Genomic DNA, 17,403 nt, shown 5'->3' with positions numbered 1-17,403 from the left:
TTAATTAATTTTGATCAGGCTTTTTACGGCATCTTCCTGACATCACCTCAAAGGCTGTTCGTGTTACTTGGTTTCTCAGTGAGCTTTTGTCAAAGACACTATGTGAGCATTTTAAACTAACAGTACAAGGTCAGTTAGGGAGACCACCAAAATACCATATGTAAATAATTAAAATATATTGCAGTTCAATTGTGAATTGATTTCCATTGTGGCAAGGAGTGACAAAGCATAAGAGTAAAAAAGGGTAGAATATAAAAAACCTGAACAACATACAGGAAAAGGTTAAAACACTAACTGACCTTAGGATCAAGCAAAACCACACCAACTACAGCTGTAACACCAATTTGTTAAGCGTGGTCTTGTAACCCAAATTTAACTGAAGGTTGATTTCAAGAGGAAACAGTTCTTCTCTGATTTACTTTAAGTAGATGATACATGTTAGCTAGCTGCCTAGCAATTTGTCTTTTGCAAGCTATCATTAGCTGATGTCATCCAGACAAAAGATGGCTTAAAGCAGGTTTGGCTTTTTTAACCCGAGTCCTTCGAATAGAAATCTGTCCACAGGCTGAGAGTCTCATTTTTAGGGAAGAATTGTTTACATCATTTAATACATGAAAAACAACAACATTGTCTACTTTTAACTAAGCATTCAGTGTCGCCAATTTCACATGTTCTGTTTTTGATTGGCATGGCTCAGGAGACAACACTACTAAATTGATATCTTGCATAAAAGTCATTTTTCTATCAAAATTGCTGCACATGTAATCAGCTTTTTTCCAACTGCTCTCTGAATTATTTCTTCTGAAGCCATTTTACATCGCTGTTAAAGAGAAGGGAGAAGATGCAGCAGTCAGCATCCTGTCATTTTGCTGTTAGTGCAACAAAGTAAAATTAAAAGTAGAGCAGAACAGAAGTTCAAACTGCATGTTGACGACTGATGATGAAACTTAAGGCACGGCCAACTTCTCTCAGCCGGTAAACTTCATGACCCAATACATATCCGTTTCCCTGGTTACGGAGATTTATAGGCGGTTGGAAGACTTCCACTGTGAGCATTTGCTCGCAGCATGAAAACAATGTTAGAAATCTGTATGGAAATAACTTCCCTTTAAATATTGTATACTTACATAATATGCTACATAAGATTTAAAAATGTCTTCATTAGAAATACCCCAGTCAAAATGAACATAATGTTCTTGATTGTTGACTTGATCTAAGTAAGGAAACCACAATGCTGGCCATTGAAGAACAGATTGTTTTATATTTTTGATCAGACAAAATAAAGTTTTGAGTTGCTCTATATACAACCCACTCGTTTAGCCATCTGCCCAAGTTATATTGAACTATGTACTTGTGTATGTGTGTCTGTATGAGTGTGATTATGTGTGTTGTACAAGGAGAGATGGTTAAAACCCCTACTGTTCCTCCCTTCAACCTCCCACACACAATCTGTCAGTCTTTCCTGCTGTCTAATACGGAAGGTATCCACATTACTACACACACACACACACACACACATATACACACTGGTCTGAAGCAAACATGACTAAGGTTGATTCTCAGAAGCCACATGAGGGTACCTTGAAGTCCTCTATGAGATCCTGATGTAACACATTGCAACCTCTTGTCATACAGCCATGCAGAACAGAGTGGCCGAAGTGGCCTCCCGGTGCCACTGTCACTGCAACTAAATTGAATGTCTTGGTGTCTATACTCCAGTTCCAGTAGTGTCTCTTGCTCGCTTGCTCTCTTTCTCGACAGCCGACATCTGAACTCTCAATGAAATCTCTACAAAATCCACAGCTGAGGCATTTTCTGAGGGGCTTTTTTTCCCAAATAATAACATTGTGAGAGAGTCAACACCTGCTTCTTCTTTCTGTACAAACCAGTCTTTTAGCTCCTCTTTTTCCTCCTGAGTAGCCCTGCAGGCACTGTGGTCTTGTCTTTCTCTCTTCTCACGCCCCCTCACTTCCGCTTTTTTTCCTTTAATTTATTGTGAATTGATTTCTAAGTTTGGTTCGCCTCTGTCGCTGAAGGTGAAGATTTCTTTTCTGTCTTCCTTTTTGTAAGATTGACCCTTTTTTTGTTAACTTTAGTCACTGCTAATGTAACAAAACGCACTGTGATGATTCCAGTATTAATAAAAGTTGTACTTAAACTGTGTGCTGCTGTGTAAAACGGATCTTTTTGTTCAAGAAATATGGTCAGAATCCTAAACCATCTACAGAGTTTAGTATGCACTGTAAGAAGCGATTCAGTATGGGTCAGTGAATAGTCTGTGTGGCATCTATAGGCCAGTCAGCGGTAGAAAGGTTAACTGTAGTCACTGAACCAAAGAAAGACACTTGCACTTTCAGTGCATAATAACAGTGGTTAGGAAAAGATTCCATATCCCATTGGTACATATTTTCCACAACAATAACTTTAGGCAGATAATGTAAATAAAAAGTAGAATGTCCAGGTTAAGTTAGAGTTAAAATGAATTACACTCTCTCTCAGATGTATATAGAAACATTAAATAGGAGTCTGCAGATGAGAAAAGAGTAATATGTACAGGTCTGCACATACATTCTGATAGAAGCTCACATTTATATAAAAACATGGTCTTTATGTGTATTGCACATTCCTCTCCATATGCAGAATACAAGGCCTTATGTATGTGGCACACCTTCAAAAAGGAAGAAGGCATGCCAGTTATTCAAGGTCTTTCTCTCTTCTAAGCTAGAAAAGAAGTGCTCTAAAGGGCCGTCTCCAGATGAGTCTATATTCTTACAAATAAGGTTCCTCTGTTTAGTGAACTCTATTAGACCCGTGTTATCATTTTTTTTTGTTAACTCAGTTTTCCTGGGTCTTTTCATGTGTGTTATGAATAAAGCTTCTTTTTTTTCGGTACCGGCACTAGTTTTATTTTGTTGTATTTATCCACGACACCTTAAAGGCCGGTCCGTGAAAATATTGTCGGGCACAAACCGGCGCAAAAAAGGTTGGGGACCGCTGAGGTAGGGCATTAACAGGGAAAGGGGGGCACAGAGAAATACTTCTGTCTTATTCTCATTTAAAATGTCTAGCTTTTAATAAATAATCTTACAACCAAAGTGGTCAAATGCATAGAAATCATACATATATACCAAAAAGAAAGTGTACATCACTGTCACAACAGTGTTTGTTTTCTTTCAAAGGCTTTATGGCTTTTCCTACAATACCTGGTGGGCGGGTCTCTAGTCAAAATGCCCGGGCCGATTATTTGTCCCAGTCCAGCCCTGAGTACCATTATGTACAGCTACTTTCTATAACGTTGATATTTATTTAAACTATTTTTCTCCAAGTGATCTTTCTGAGTTAACTTCAGTAATAACTTCCTCCAAACCATCAACGTGTCTTTTAGGCCCCATTCCTACAAGACTGCTTAAACAAATCCAACCATTAATTAATCCTTCAATCTTAAATATGAACAATTTGTCTCTATTAATCGGCTACAGCTTAATCCAGTGTTTAAAAAGCCATCCCTTGACCCAACTGTTTTAGCTAATGTCATAAATTCTGGAAAGAGCCACCTGCATGTTCATTCTTTTTCTCTGAATTTAAACCAGTTTCATTATCCCATCTTACTGATATAATAATGCACATGAAACCAACTACGTGCCCCTTGGATGTGTCACCTATACGCCATTTTTCAGAGATGTGCTGAAGACAGTCGGCCCTAACATCCCCACTATTGTAAATGGCAGTATCTCAAATGGAACTGTTCCTCATTTGTTTAAACAAGCTGTTGTCTAGCCACTTCTAAAAAAAAACCTGGTTTGGAGACATCAGTTCTCTAAGCTGTCTATTGTTCTTGTCTAAGGTTCTCGAGAAAGTTGTCCTCCACCAATTATCCCCATAATTGGTAACACACATAATATTCTGGATAAATATGAGTGTGGTTTCAGAGCCTTCCACAGCACAGAGTCTGCTCTACTGAATGTGTTCAATGATGTGCTTTTAGCTGCTGACTCTGGAAAAAGTACAGTACAGTACACTTTCAACCACACAATCCTATTAAACCATCTAAGACATGTGTCGGCATTCAAGGCTCTGCTCTAAAATGGTTTGCCTCTTACCTAGAGAGCAGATCATACTCTGTGATGCTGGGTAACAAATACTCTTCCCCAGCTACACTCACTTGTGGAATACCTCAGGGCTCTATTCAGGGCACTGTCTTATTCTCCTTATACGTGCTCCCATTAGGCTCCATTTTTCAGAAACACCAAATTTCCTATCACTCTTATGCAGATGATACACAGTTCTACCTCTCTCTAAAACCAGGTGCTGATAGCACATTGCAGAAAGTCTCAGATTGTCTTAGCGACATACATTGCTGGATGTCTCTGAACTTTCTCAAATTAAATCACAACAAAACCGACATTATAATTTTGGGTAAGCAGGACTCTGTTAGTCTTATAAGAAACGACTTGGGCCCATTATCAGCTAATGAACATCCCCATGTAAAAAAAAATCTTGGTTTCATTTTTGATTCTACCCTTAAGCTGGACAAACAAATAAATTCAGTTGTTCATGGCAGTTTTTTCCAACTCAGGAGCATTTCTAAACTCAAAAAAATCCTGTCATCTAAAGACCTGGAAACTGTTATCCATGCTTTCATATCATCACATCTTGACTACTGAACTCTCTCTATTTAGGCATCTTTCACTTAAGCCTGTCCCGCCTGCAACTTGTTCAAAATGCACCTGCAAGGCTCCTGACGGGTACCGGAAAGAGAGAGAGTATTACTCTGATACTCGCATCTCTACATTGGCTGCCAGTTAAATACAGAATTGATTTTAAGGTTTTATTATTTGTTTTTAAAGCCCTCTGTGGTTTGGCTCCAGGTTACATTTGAGATCTTCTTAGCCTGCACTTACCCACTCAAACTCTGCGCTCCTCCAGTCAGATGCTTTTATTAGTTCCAAGCTCCCAGTTCAAATCTAGGGGTGACAGGGCTTTCTCCATTGCCGCCCCGAGACTCTGGAACAGTCTTCCCCCTTTTATAAAATCCTCTTCATCCTTGGAAGTCTTCAAATCGAATCTGAAGACCTACCTATTTTCCAAGGCTTTCAGAGCTCTCTGACGCCTCTTTTATTCTGTTTTAGCTATTCTGGTCTGTTATCTCATTGGATGATGTTTGCATGTGTATATGTATACATGTATTTTATGTTCACGTATGTGTGCTTGTGTGTGAATGTGTACATTTTTGTATATGTATGTGCATATTTGCATGTACACATACATATTTACAAACATATATGGATGTCTTACAATGTTTTCTATTATGTTTTCATCTTATCTATTTTAATTATTTTTATTATATTATCCCTCTGTTCAAATAAAGATGACTTGAATTGAAAGAGTAAAACAACTAACTGATCATCTGGAGAGGAATGTTTCAGTCAGGTTTCAGAGCTCATCACATTTAGTGAAGGTTACAAATGATCTTCTTGTGTCTTCTGACAGTGGACTCATCTGTAGTCCCCTGTCTGTAGGTATAACTGTAGGTATTAATTGTATTAAAGGTGGTTTGAATCATATCTATCCAATAGACTCTCATTTTTACCTCTATTCAAATGATACCAAACTTTATCTGTCCATTAAGACAGATAGCATATACCAGTTAGTTAAACTACAGGAATGTCTTAAAGACATAAAGACCTGGATGAGCTCTAATTTCCAATTTCCAACTTCCAAATTCAATTTATAGAGGGCTAATATATAAAATATTAACCAACTATGTAGGACTGGTTCCATTGTGCAATATCTCTAAGATTGCAAACACCCTGTCTCTTAGTGACACTGAAAAACTAGTTCATGCATTCATTACTTCAAGGCTTGACTACTGTAATTAGTTATTATCAGGATGTCCGAAAACCTCCATGAAAAGCCTTCAGTTGATGCAAAATCTTGTACTGATAGAAACACCCCTCTCATTTTAATGACCTTATAGTATCATGTCACCCCATTAGAGCTTTCAGACTTACTTGTGGGTCCTAGAGTATTTAAAAGTTGAATGATAGCCAGAGCCATCATCTTTCAGGCCTCTCTTCTGTGGAACCAGCTCAAAGCGCTACCTTTAAGATGAGGTTTCAAACTTTACTTCCTTAGATTCTTCTAAGAAACTCAATGGGGATGTGGCAAATCCCCATTCAAGACATTAGCACAAGTCACCATCAAGCGTGGGATCTACCAAGGAGACACTTTGTCCCCACTGCTGTTCTGCACAGGCCTGAACCCCCTCAGTGAGATAACTGACTGGCTGCAGATACTGACTACGGAATGGATAAATCGTCAGCAGGCTCCTCTGGATTACAGCAAGCTGTACGCCAGGAGTGAATGAGGCATCAATTCACACCACTAGGATCTACAGCAACAACATTTGAATGTCATTCAAACTGGAGAAGTGTAGTCAGATAGCAACACAGAGAGGGAGGGTAGTCAGAGCTGAGGGGATCACACTACTAAAAGGCAGCATTGCAGATATTGAGGTACCTGTGAATCCTACAGCTAAATGGGAACCACCAAGAGGCTGAAACGAAGCTGAAACCAAATACAGAACCTGCAGAGAGTAAGACAAGTCCTCAGGAATCAGCTAAATGAAAAGAACAAAATCTGAGCAACCTATGCCCTCTCGGTTATCAGATAGTCTACTTGGACAATGAACCGAGCCAAGATCCTGTGGGACTTGCATACATTTCTGGTGATGGCTAACCAACTGGACATAACAGTGGTGAACAAGCAGAAGAAGATGGTCATAGTTATAGATGTTGCCATACTGAGCGATAACAACTTCAGGAACATGGAACACGAGAAGTTCGAGAAATACAAGGGCTGAGAGAAGAGGTTGAAAAGATCTGGAGAGTGAAGGCAAGAGTGGTCTCAGTGGTAATTGGAGCACATGGAGCCTCTGGTGGAGGACCCAAACTTGAAGGATAAAGACTATGTGCAGGCGGAGAGGGGAATTGAATATATTATATAATTATGAATGAGATATTGTCTATGAATTAGAGCATATAGCACACTGAGGCAGAAATGAAAAATGAAAACAAGAATTTTAAAATCTATTTGGACGGCTAAAGAATTTCTCAAAACCCTCATACACCTTGCAAAGCTTAGCCTTCAGCTGCTCTTAAGCTGGATGCTTTGAAAATCTTTTGTTTGTCGAGAATCAAAAGGGCTTCAGCTGAGAAACTATACTGTGAAATACCCAATCATAACCTTTGTGGTTATGAACAAATCATGAACGCTTCCCTATGCCTTAAAGATCCTTACCATTCTTTAATTAACAACACATTTTGAAGTAGCCAGTATCTAGTCATTTAGTAACTAACAAAGGTTGAAACTCAAAGGATAGTGAAACTTCTAAATGGCAGGAATGTTGGACAAGAAAAATTTGTATGATTAACAGTGAAAATAAATAATGATTAAAACCATGGCTAAGAGTGTTGGAAATGCCTGTACAGTTTTATTCTGAAGCACAGACATTGATTTCTTGGCCAGAGAAACTAAACCCCATCCTGATTACACCTTAGTGAACATTGCAGTTGCTAATGCTGAGTTTGCAGTTTCCACTTCAATTCAGATTTTTCCAGGTCATTGCTCCTGACAAAGAGTTATAGATCACTCATGAGGCTGGAAATGAAGTGAAAGAAATTAGGTGTATTCTACTGCGTGCTGGTAGGGGGCAGCCAAGACCTTTAACTCTCAAATGCAGAAATGGGTCTGAAGCAGACAGAGCAGTGATAGTGCATGCTTACTGTACACACATGTAAATATGTTAAACAACATGAGTTGTTCAGGATTATGTCACACAGACATAGGGACATCATCAGATGGCTTACATTTCTGAGGCAAACTGTGGCAAGGTACTCTAAAATGAATCAAATTAATTTTCCTGTGAATACAGTTAAAGCATCAATAACTTCTTTCTTTCTTTTTAAGCTTGAAACAGCCGAAAACACTTTTCATTAGCCTTCATTATCGTTTCTGGAGATTTATGTTCCATTTCTAACAATAGCTGCCGGTGGTGGCTATCATCTGCTGAGAATTAGTGAATGGTCTGCTGGTTAACTGAGCTAAATCTTGTCAGCTGGTTTTGATTAAAGCACTTGATAGGGCAAGGACAGACTTCTTTTACTTAACACCTACTCCCCATTGCCAGCATGGAACCACACATAGAACTTTAATTAAAAATAAGTGGGGCACAATTAATCTGAGGGAGGCAAGCTTCATTCAAACGCACAGCAGCTTGAGACTGTAAGCCCGTTATACTGCCTTTTGTGTGTGTGTGTGTGTCCATGCGCTCTTAGCTGAAGTGAAGTGAATGTGTCTCTACTCTTCTCTTCTCTTCTCATACTGGGACTCTAATTAAATGTTTAAATCGTGTGCCTCAGTGTTAGCAGCACTAATAGCGAATTGCTGCATGACATATTGAAAAGACTCACGTATTGTTGTGATTTTATTCATAGGGAAGTAGCACAGACACTGCAGGATAGGTATATCAGCAACTAATTTTACTATTACTTTTAAACTTTGCTTTTTAAATTAGTTTTCCTGCACTGTCAAACAATCCACCCAGTGAGTGCACATTTCTGTCGACCTAAGAATGTGTGTGCTTTTGCCTTCGTATCCAAATAAACTGAAGTAACATTCAAAGCATGCCATGCTTTTTATCTTTTTTACTTTGTGCAAGGTTTATGGAGAGAGTTTCACATTCAGGGTAACCTGACCCATACTGTGCAAAAATATCCCAAAGGTAACAATAACCTGAACTGATTGTTATGAGTAGAACAACATTATATAGTGTATGTATGCATTCTTATATATTAACTGTGCTTGGAGAGCATGGTTTATGCACATGCATAGAAGTCTACAAGACTTGTTTTTTTACAATTAGTCTACATAATCCACAGTGACAAAGTGAAAAAACATTTTTTCAAAATCTGAAATCTTTAATTTACAAATGTATCAGATCCTTTTCTGTGGCTCCAAATTGTGGTCAGGTGCGGTCTATTTGCTTTAATAAGATGTGCCTAGATCCTGATTGGAACCCACCTGTGGTGAACTGAACAGACAGGACATTGTTTAGAAAGGCACAAATTAGTTTATATAAGGCCAGACATCTGAAACTGCATGTCAGGGCATAAAAACCCAAAACGTCCAAAGTAAAATTGATGATGTAAAGTGTAAAATCTCTCAAACTGAGTTACCAGAATTGTGGTACCTTGGTCATTTTAGTGACTGGGACCAAAGAGTAACTTTAACAGGGCTTGAAAAATTATTTTAGGGATAAGGACAAAAGGAAAACCACCCTAGCAGTGCTCCATCATTGAGGCTTTTGGGTAAGTGATGAGGGAAAAGTTTCTCTGTCAAAAAGAGAAATATTTAGGCTCAACTCCAAAAGCCAGGCACTTTCACTAGTTTGTTGCCCAGTAATCTGATCCCTAACACAAACCAGTGGTAGTGGACAGTGTCGTGCTATGGAGTTTCTTTCTTAGCTGTTGGAAAAGTAGGCAAAATTGAAGGGGGAATGACTATAGGCAAGCACAGGGACTTATTGGGCTGTCAAAAGAATGTTTGTTTCAGTATGACATACTGGAAGTATCTGACTAGCATTGAGTGGTCTAACCAAAACACAGACATAAAGCCTATAGAATGTCTCTGGAGGGACCTAAAAATGTCAGTTCACAGATGTTCCACATCCAATCTATGGAAGCTTCACTGGATCTGCCAGGAAAGAGAAAGTATTCAGGTGTGCAAAGTTGTACAGTGGAAACATACAGAACAAGACCAAGCGAAGTACTGAGTCTAAGGTCTTGATATACTTTTATACATGTTAGCATTTGATTGAACAGGTATTCAGAAAACTGCCCTAATTACTTGATTACAGAAGGAGAACAAGAAAGCCAAGAACAACATGGAGCCTTCTTACAGAGGCACTTGAAGAATCCGTGTCTGACGAAGTGCGTGAAAAACAACCATGCCTTTAACTCCAGCAAGTCATCTCCTCGGGTCTCTTGAAAAGTCTGTTAGACAGCTGCAGCTCATGAACAAAAACTCTGCTAGAGTTGTGACATAGACCACAAAGGCTAAAAACAAGCCTCCAGTTGTGCTCTCGGTGTCAGTGAACTGGTTTTAAAATAGTCCTGCTCATTTACACACTGGTTTAGAGTAAAAATACATCCCATAGTTTCTTTCCCATATTTTCAAACCCAAAATTGTTGAGAATGTTTTGTTTTCCTCTCAGACAAAACATGGTGAATAAGAAAATATTGACTCTTGCTATTTTTAAACTGAGACAGAAATATATTATGTCTGCTGCAATATTTCCTACTGTGGGCACATGAGTGTCATGGATTAATGAAAGGAGTGTGTGAAATATGTATATAGTGGTTAAGGAAGTGTAAATGTGATGGCCATTTTATCTTGAAGAAAGAAATCCCTCCATTTAACAAAACACACAATGACATTGTGGGTGAAACTGAAGACAACCATTCTTTCTTCTTGAATGATTATAGTGCTGTAGTGGTTTTCTGCAGCATAAGAAACTTGTAACATGAAGCCTTTGAATCAGTCAGCTCAGTTAACATGATTGTTCTATTTGCTGTTTAAAATTTCAAGCATTTGAGATTTACTGCACGTCTGGTTTCCAGGTCAAATAGAAACTAATTTTATAAATTAAACAAACAATTCCACTTTGACAATCTGGGAAAAAATGGAAATGGTAGGGTATATGTTTATAGATTTAGGGTCACATTTTATTACCTATTGTCATTTAATAAAGTGGCACCTCTTTCCACTCTTGTTGAACCAAAGTACATGCCGTACCACAATCTCACAATAAACTGGGCCATTTGGACTGTCAACAAACACTATCATAGCAAAGGAAATTAAAAAGGGAAAGGTGAAAGCCCTAGTTTTACTTTTGATGAAATCCTAATCATAGAGCAACAAGGCCAAAGATGGCATGTTTTTATTATTACACTGATCAGTGGCCTGCTGTGACACCTCACAAGGAATCGCAAAGATCTCATGTTTAATATAAGTATATATTATTGACGATAGACGGAGGGCATGGAGGGAGATGGGGAAGAATTAGTGGAGAGAATAACAAAGCAATGTTGCTTGAGATGAAAGGGATCTGGAGCTTGGGTGTCTTACACAATGACAGAAAAATGCCAGTCTTCTCATTTTGCGACTGTCATCATATCCTCGACATAGCTGTCAGGCCTGAGGGATAACGGCGGCTCCTTGGTCTGAAGCTGTTGAAAGCTGCATCAGAAATCACAAAATACTTCAGCTTACAGCAACAAACCATTGCATGTCTCTTCTGCATACATAGTGGCCTTGAGTACTGGCGACAGAGAGAGAAGGAAGAAAGAGGAGCGACTTGGCGGTAGAAAGAAAGGCTGTCTCAGTAAATGATGTGCTATATGCTCTTGCAGCATGTCCACAGCAGAGGGAACAACAAAGGGGGAAAAAAACAATATAACAAGTAAGTATGTTTGTACTGACAACGCACCGAAATGTGCACAAATTACAGCAGAACATGAAGAGTGTTCACAGACACGTTGAAATGTTTGACAGAATCTTTCAAATTACGAATTCCATCATAATGGTCTTGGTGGGACATCCAAGGTCAGCTTATCAAACTCAGCTCCACGCTCACCAGTTTGAGCTGGACTTCAACATCTTCAACATGTTTGCTTTTTTTGTATTTTAAGATGAAAAAGAACAGATTCTTGCAATATTTGAACTGTGCTTATGTGCTCATTACCCTTCCATTCGATACGCTACTTCTAGATGAGCAACTTGGACAAATATGTGCCTGCCTACATACTTACTTATTTTCAAACAGGGCATGTATGTACCACAGGGAGACCTATCCCACTAAACATTGGACTTCCGATAGATATGCAGTTCATGTCTACACTGGATCCGTTGGTCCATGACCAACTCTGTATGACATATGCACATATGAACTGGACTATCTGCTCCACAGTCTTTGTCATTGCGCATATTTCGGAAACTGCCTGCGAGAAGCTGGGGAACATTTCTGCGCGAAATCCACCCTGCAGCTACTTTTTTTTTTTTTTTAAGCATCAAGAGCCCGTGCCAGCTTGGAGATGTCTGCATTATCACTTTGCATTACTGCACACAACTGTTCGTACAGGTCCCACGAGCATCAACACTAGAGGTTCAGTAGAAGTCAAAAAAAAGACGTCGCCTAGCGTTACAAAACAACCCCTTCAGCGGACCAAAATTGTACGTCCCAAAATGCCATATAAAAGACGTCACTCTGACGTCAGTTTGCACCGTGGGATTCAAGGCACTCGCCTACCTCAAACAGCATTTTTGAGATAGATAGTAGTTGTAGTATAGTGTGCCAGTAGTATTGTTTCTAGCATGAAATCAGGTAGTGGTTGTAACAAGAAAACACTTTTGTTTGAGTTTTTAATGATTTTTGGGGGGGGGGGGCTGAACTCCTTACTTTTAGGTTGTTCTTTTATTTAATTTTATTTTTTTTCCAGGAAAGAGTCTGCTTTCAACGTGTTTGCTTCAGTATTAAATTCCTGTACCACAACAAAAACAATACTTTTTGCTCTAATAGATATTTTCAGTCTAACAAGTAAACACAAACTAATATGCCTACCACAATTCAAGCCAGACAGCTGCACGTATTGAATTTGTAAAAAAACAAGTTTTGCAGTTATTAGCACAATGAATTAAAATGAACAATTAAGATATAATGGGAAGAGGGTTGGAGAAGTTTATGTTTAACTCGGGTTAGACAGGAGTGGTTGATTTTTGTCTGTGTATTTATTTAAGAGCTGCACACAAAATATAGAGAGGGAGAACAAAATTGTATGCCCCTGAAAACCCAGTGTTCATGTTTTGCCTTGCAGCCCCTGGTATTCCATCAGTTATACCTGAAATTAACACCAAACTAACCAAATATTTGGTTATGAGATGATTTCCATTCAGCTTCCCAACCAGCTGAATCCCACAAGGCTGTGAGCTTTCACACCCGTCAATCACCACTAATGATTTCCTGTCTGTTTATTAGTTGCCTTATGAATGTTTTTGACAACAAGTTAGACTGTGCCCCAAAGATACGCCCTGGTTAATATGCAAAAACCCAGATGACTCATATTTTAGTCTATACTGATTATTCACTTTGATTAATATCTCCTCCTCATTCTTTCCATTTTTCCAATATCTCTGTCCTTCTCCCAAAATATACCCTTGTCCCCCCCAACACAGACACACACAGACTTTTCTCTTTCTTTCTCTCTTTTTCTTTCTCTCAGGCTGTTTGGGAATGGTGTGTTTCTCCTGTCTGTTGATGACTGGTCTGGCATTGATGGCTGCAGTTAGCCAGAAGCCCACAGCAGCACACTCACTAATTAAAGACAGCTAATGAACGACAGCATTAGCATTTCAATAAAGGCTCCCGCTCTCTCTTCACAGCTGCCTGGCTGCTGAGTTGTTCATGATGCTGAGTCTATGGCCAACCACATAGAGCTATGATGCTCAAAGGAGGTGATAGGAAAGAATCACCTACATAGATAGATTTGCGAAAATAAAACTAAAATCCTGATGTGGCTCTTAAAGGTGTGTCAAATCTGAAAACGGATAAAATACTAAAATTTCATCATCTAGACAAATATCCATTATGTTGCTGGCTCATTCACAAGCTGATCGGGGGGACTATTATCTCAAGAGCTGATAATTTTCAGGCTTCATTCACCATAGGAAATAACTATTGCTATGCTAAAATTTCAGGCAACAGTCCATACAGGATGGATATAATCACAAAGGATTTGTTAGCTCAGCTGTAATGATTTCAGTTTTATTTACTGATAAGACCCAATCAGGTAATGAACATGGATATCAAGATGACTCTTTCTAAAAGCACGTTTCTGCTCATCTAGACTGAAATAGTTTTCAGGCCAGCTGTTTCATCGTCCTTTACAAAGTGCCAGTTTTAGATGTTCTTAAATGGCAGAGTCATTTTGGCACTGAAGTAATGATGCACAATTTCTATGTATCAGTGTTTAAAATATTATATAAAGATTGTGGCTATACCTGCCTCAAAGGATGTCTATGCTTTAGGAGGTGCAGCTGCATTGTTCCACTTTGTCAGCTGCACGGACACAGATTTAAGTGCAATGGCCAATCTTCTATCGATGCATACTAAAATTCCTGTAATTTACAATGTGAGCACTGTATGTGTAAGCTTTTCCTGGATATGGTTTAATACATGCATATACTTAGTGGATGCTTTATTAGGTACACCTTGCTAATACTGGGGAGACCCGCGTTTGCCTTCAGAACTACCTTAATTCTTTGCGGCATGATAGCATCACACAGTTGCTCCAGATTTGTCAGGTGCAAATTCATGATGCAAATCACCTGTTCCACCACATCTGAAAGGTGCTCAATTGAATTGAGACTAAGATGCTATTTGAGCTGTAATGTTCCACATCCATCCTTTATATTACTGGCATCTTGAAACTGCAATCATCTATTATGGCAGAAAGCTTAGCTTGTTTCATGTTCATAGAAAACTGTAGCTGTCTCCATTTAACAATGTATCCATCTCCCATTAACAATGACATGAGCTAGGCAAGCTGAGAGACCAGCAGCATTTGCCTGGTGGTTGCACATTACATGTGCACATTATGGATAAACCTCTGGTTTTTAGAGAGAAAGTGATGGGTGCCAGGCTGGCTCTAATTTTAGTGCTCCGAGATCAGTTACAATCTGTGCTTTGTGTGGAAACACAACTAGTATTAGCAAGTAAACGAGCTTCAGTGAATTATCATCGTACCAGGTGAGTTTCATCTTGCTAACCACCGGCACCGGTCTAGAAAGGTGGCATGGAGTTGCACCCATCCTAGTTGAATTCTGATTGGCTTCTAAACTGATCACTCAACTTCCTGCGGTATAGTGAAGAGTGGAAAAAAACAAAAAAAAATAAAACCCACCTCTGCTAATTACCTTAGCCAATCTGTTGAGAAAATGGAGTGTGGAAAAAGTTGTTAAGAACTTCTTTAGTACATTGGCAAGTAAAGCTTTGATGATGATGGAAAAAGGAGATGACAGCTCTGACCATGTCTGCTCCAATAACAGTACATTCAACTCAGCAGCACTTTTGGAAATAGCATCTTTAAGAATGTCCCAATGTAATATGTTTACCTGCTGTTTTGCCAATATTGCACCTTCATCTTACTAAATATGTTTAGTGCCCCCACAGATATTAACAGTTAACCATTTCACGCACAGCTGAAGCCTTTTAATTGGGCTTAGTTCTTTTTCTTTGTTTTTAATAAATGTTCCTCCTTTTAAAATCAAGATGCAGGTCTGCGTTTTTGAGTTCATGAACAACAGTTTGTTTTTTCCCAGTGATATGTGGTCCTCACAGCACAGCCACTACAAAGCATAGAAAGGCAATTGTTTGTGTGAATGTAGTAGTAGAAAAGTGCTTAATAAGAACCAGAGCTATTTACCATTTACAAATATGACAGAATATAAAGCATTTAAAATGTGCTCACCTGAACGATATAAAGCTATTTTAATATTAATCAATTTAATGTTGATTGGGAAACACACAGATGAGGGTTGTTGTCTGTGTTTCTTTTTTGTTTGTTTGTTTTTTGTTCTTGGGGATGGGAGGAAATTGTCTTTCTGTAAAGGTCACCACACACCGCTGTAGTCGAGCACAGTTAAGTCATTGTCGTGTTCAGGTAGCCAATTTGAGATCATCTGAGGTTTTTTGACATGGTGCCTTCTCCTGCTGGAAGCAGCCTTCAGAAGATCAGTACACTGTGGTCATAAAGGATGAATGGTCAACCTGAGCAAATTGCAGAAGTGGCAGGATTGGCACCTAGTTGTTTTCTGCTGCTTCAGCCCATCTGCTTAAGGGTTCAGTGTGTTGTGTATTCAGGGATACTTTTCTGGATACCTTGGTTGCAGTGAGTGGTTATTTTAGTTACAATCTGGCCATTCTGGTCTGTTCTCTGGGATCAACAAGTCATTTCTAACCACTCAGAACTACCACTCAGTGGATATTTTCTCTTTTTGGGACCATTCTCTGTAAACCCTGGAGATAGTTGTGTGGGAAAATCCGCAGTGAGGTCATAAATATTGTTCTAAAAGAAAATATGTAGTTTAGTGCCTTTCCATGTGATTTTTCAAATTCTACAGTTTTAAAGTTGGTCTTTTATAGGAACTGTTTGTATGTAATCTGATATGGTCTGATATCGAGGATGATTTTTTTAAAGACAGTTTTTTAAGAAAATAGCACAAAGTAATCTGGATCCAGATGTCCTCCCAGGGACTGAGATTATTATGCATGGTGTGGAGAACATTTTCCACCTTGGCAGAGGTATGTAGTCAAGGGGCTAAACTTGCTAACCAGGGCAGCTGATGGGAGTGGAAAGTTTTGTGGGTGATCTATTAAAAACTTACATAAAGAAGTCTTTCAAGAATCACTATTATCAAAATAAACTGTCTTTTAGAAATGTTTGGTAATGGTGAATTAAGTGGAAGCATTCGTTTTTCTTTTGTGCTTCCTTGCATTGTTGCTTGAAATAGAATAATGCAAGAGCTTGCATCACCGAGAGAGTTTAGAGTCACTCTGATGCAAGCTTTTCTCCTATGCTATTTCACAAAGCCACGGAGACTCATTGACTGACTATGTGATCCACTTTCCCTCACAACATAATGTCGGGAGCAGAGCTGACACTCTGGGGACCGACACTTTGAACCTGCATTTGTACTGTGCTGGTTGAGCCAGGGCCCATGGTGAATTGTGTATCTGATCTGATGTAAGCCTATTCAGACATTTGTAGTTAAAGATGACTACAGAGACTCTCCTATAGTCATGCTGTTATTGTCTCTCTATGCTCATTTCTTGTATAACGTATCTCATATGTGCATGACAGGTTTTGTTTACCGTACTGAGCAGTTACAAATGAGAAAATTCAAGATGGTTAGCTTCTAAAGTGACTTAATTAAAACATATTCTTGATCAGAGAAGGGAAGTAATGAAGTAAAATTACATCATTAGTGTACTTAAGTAGACTTCCCAGATATATTACTTTTACATCCTTTTGGCACAAGCATCTCTACTTTATATTCCTTACTTTACAAACATTTTACTGTAGATTTGAGACATTGTAGGTCAGTTATTAGTTCCCATCACTGTGTACCTTCAAATCAATTTAGAGGCAACAATGCTACATAAAAACCATATCAAACGCAGTGCTTATCACTCATGGAGGGATGAAAGACATGGGGGGGAAAAAAACATTTCTGTATCATTTATAGGTCTGTATTGAAGGGTTAAAGTGGATTGGACCAATCTAGGTG

At 38.8% G+C, this 17,403-nt stretch overlaps 1 long non-coding RNA gene across 2 annotated transcripts; it reads left to right on the top strand.

The window, feature by feature from the left end:
• Positions 1-7,139: 7,139 nt before the first annotated feature.
• On the top strand, positions 7,140-11,081 carry LOC120720828. Of its 2 annotated transcripts, none has more exons than XR_005693063.1 (3): positions 7,140-9,368; positions 9,718-9,778; positions 9,917-11,081. It is a non-coding gene; the product is annotated as an uncharacterized LOC120720828 (long non-coding RNA). The 2 variants fall into 2 exon arrangements; XR_005693062.1 differs by having other exon boundaries at positions 9,711-9,778.
• The last annotated feature ends 6,322 nt before the right edge of the window (positions 11,082-17,403 follow it).

Source organism: Simochromis diagramma, unplaced genomic scaffold (genome assembly GCF_900408965.1).
Source record: "Simochromis diagramma unplaced genomic scaffold, fSimDia1.1 OVJJ01000603.1, whole genome shotgun sequence".
In the NCBI taxonomy this organism is placed as follows: Eukaryota; Metazoa; Chordata; class Actinopteri; order Cichliformes; family Cichlidae; genus Simochromis; species Simochromis diagramma.
This window is presented reverse-complemented; position numbering and strand designations above follow the sequence as displayed.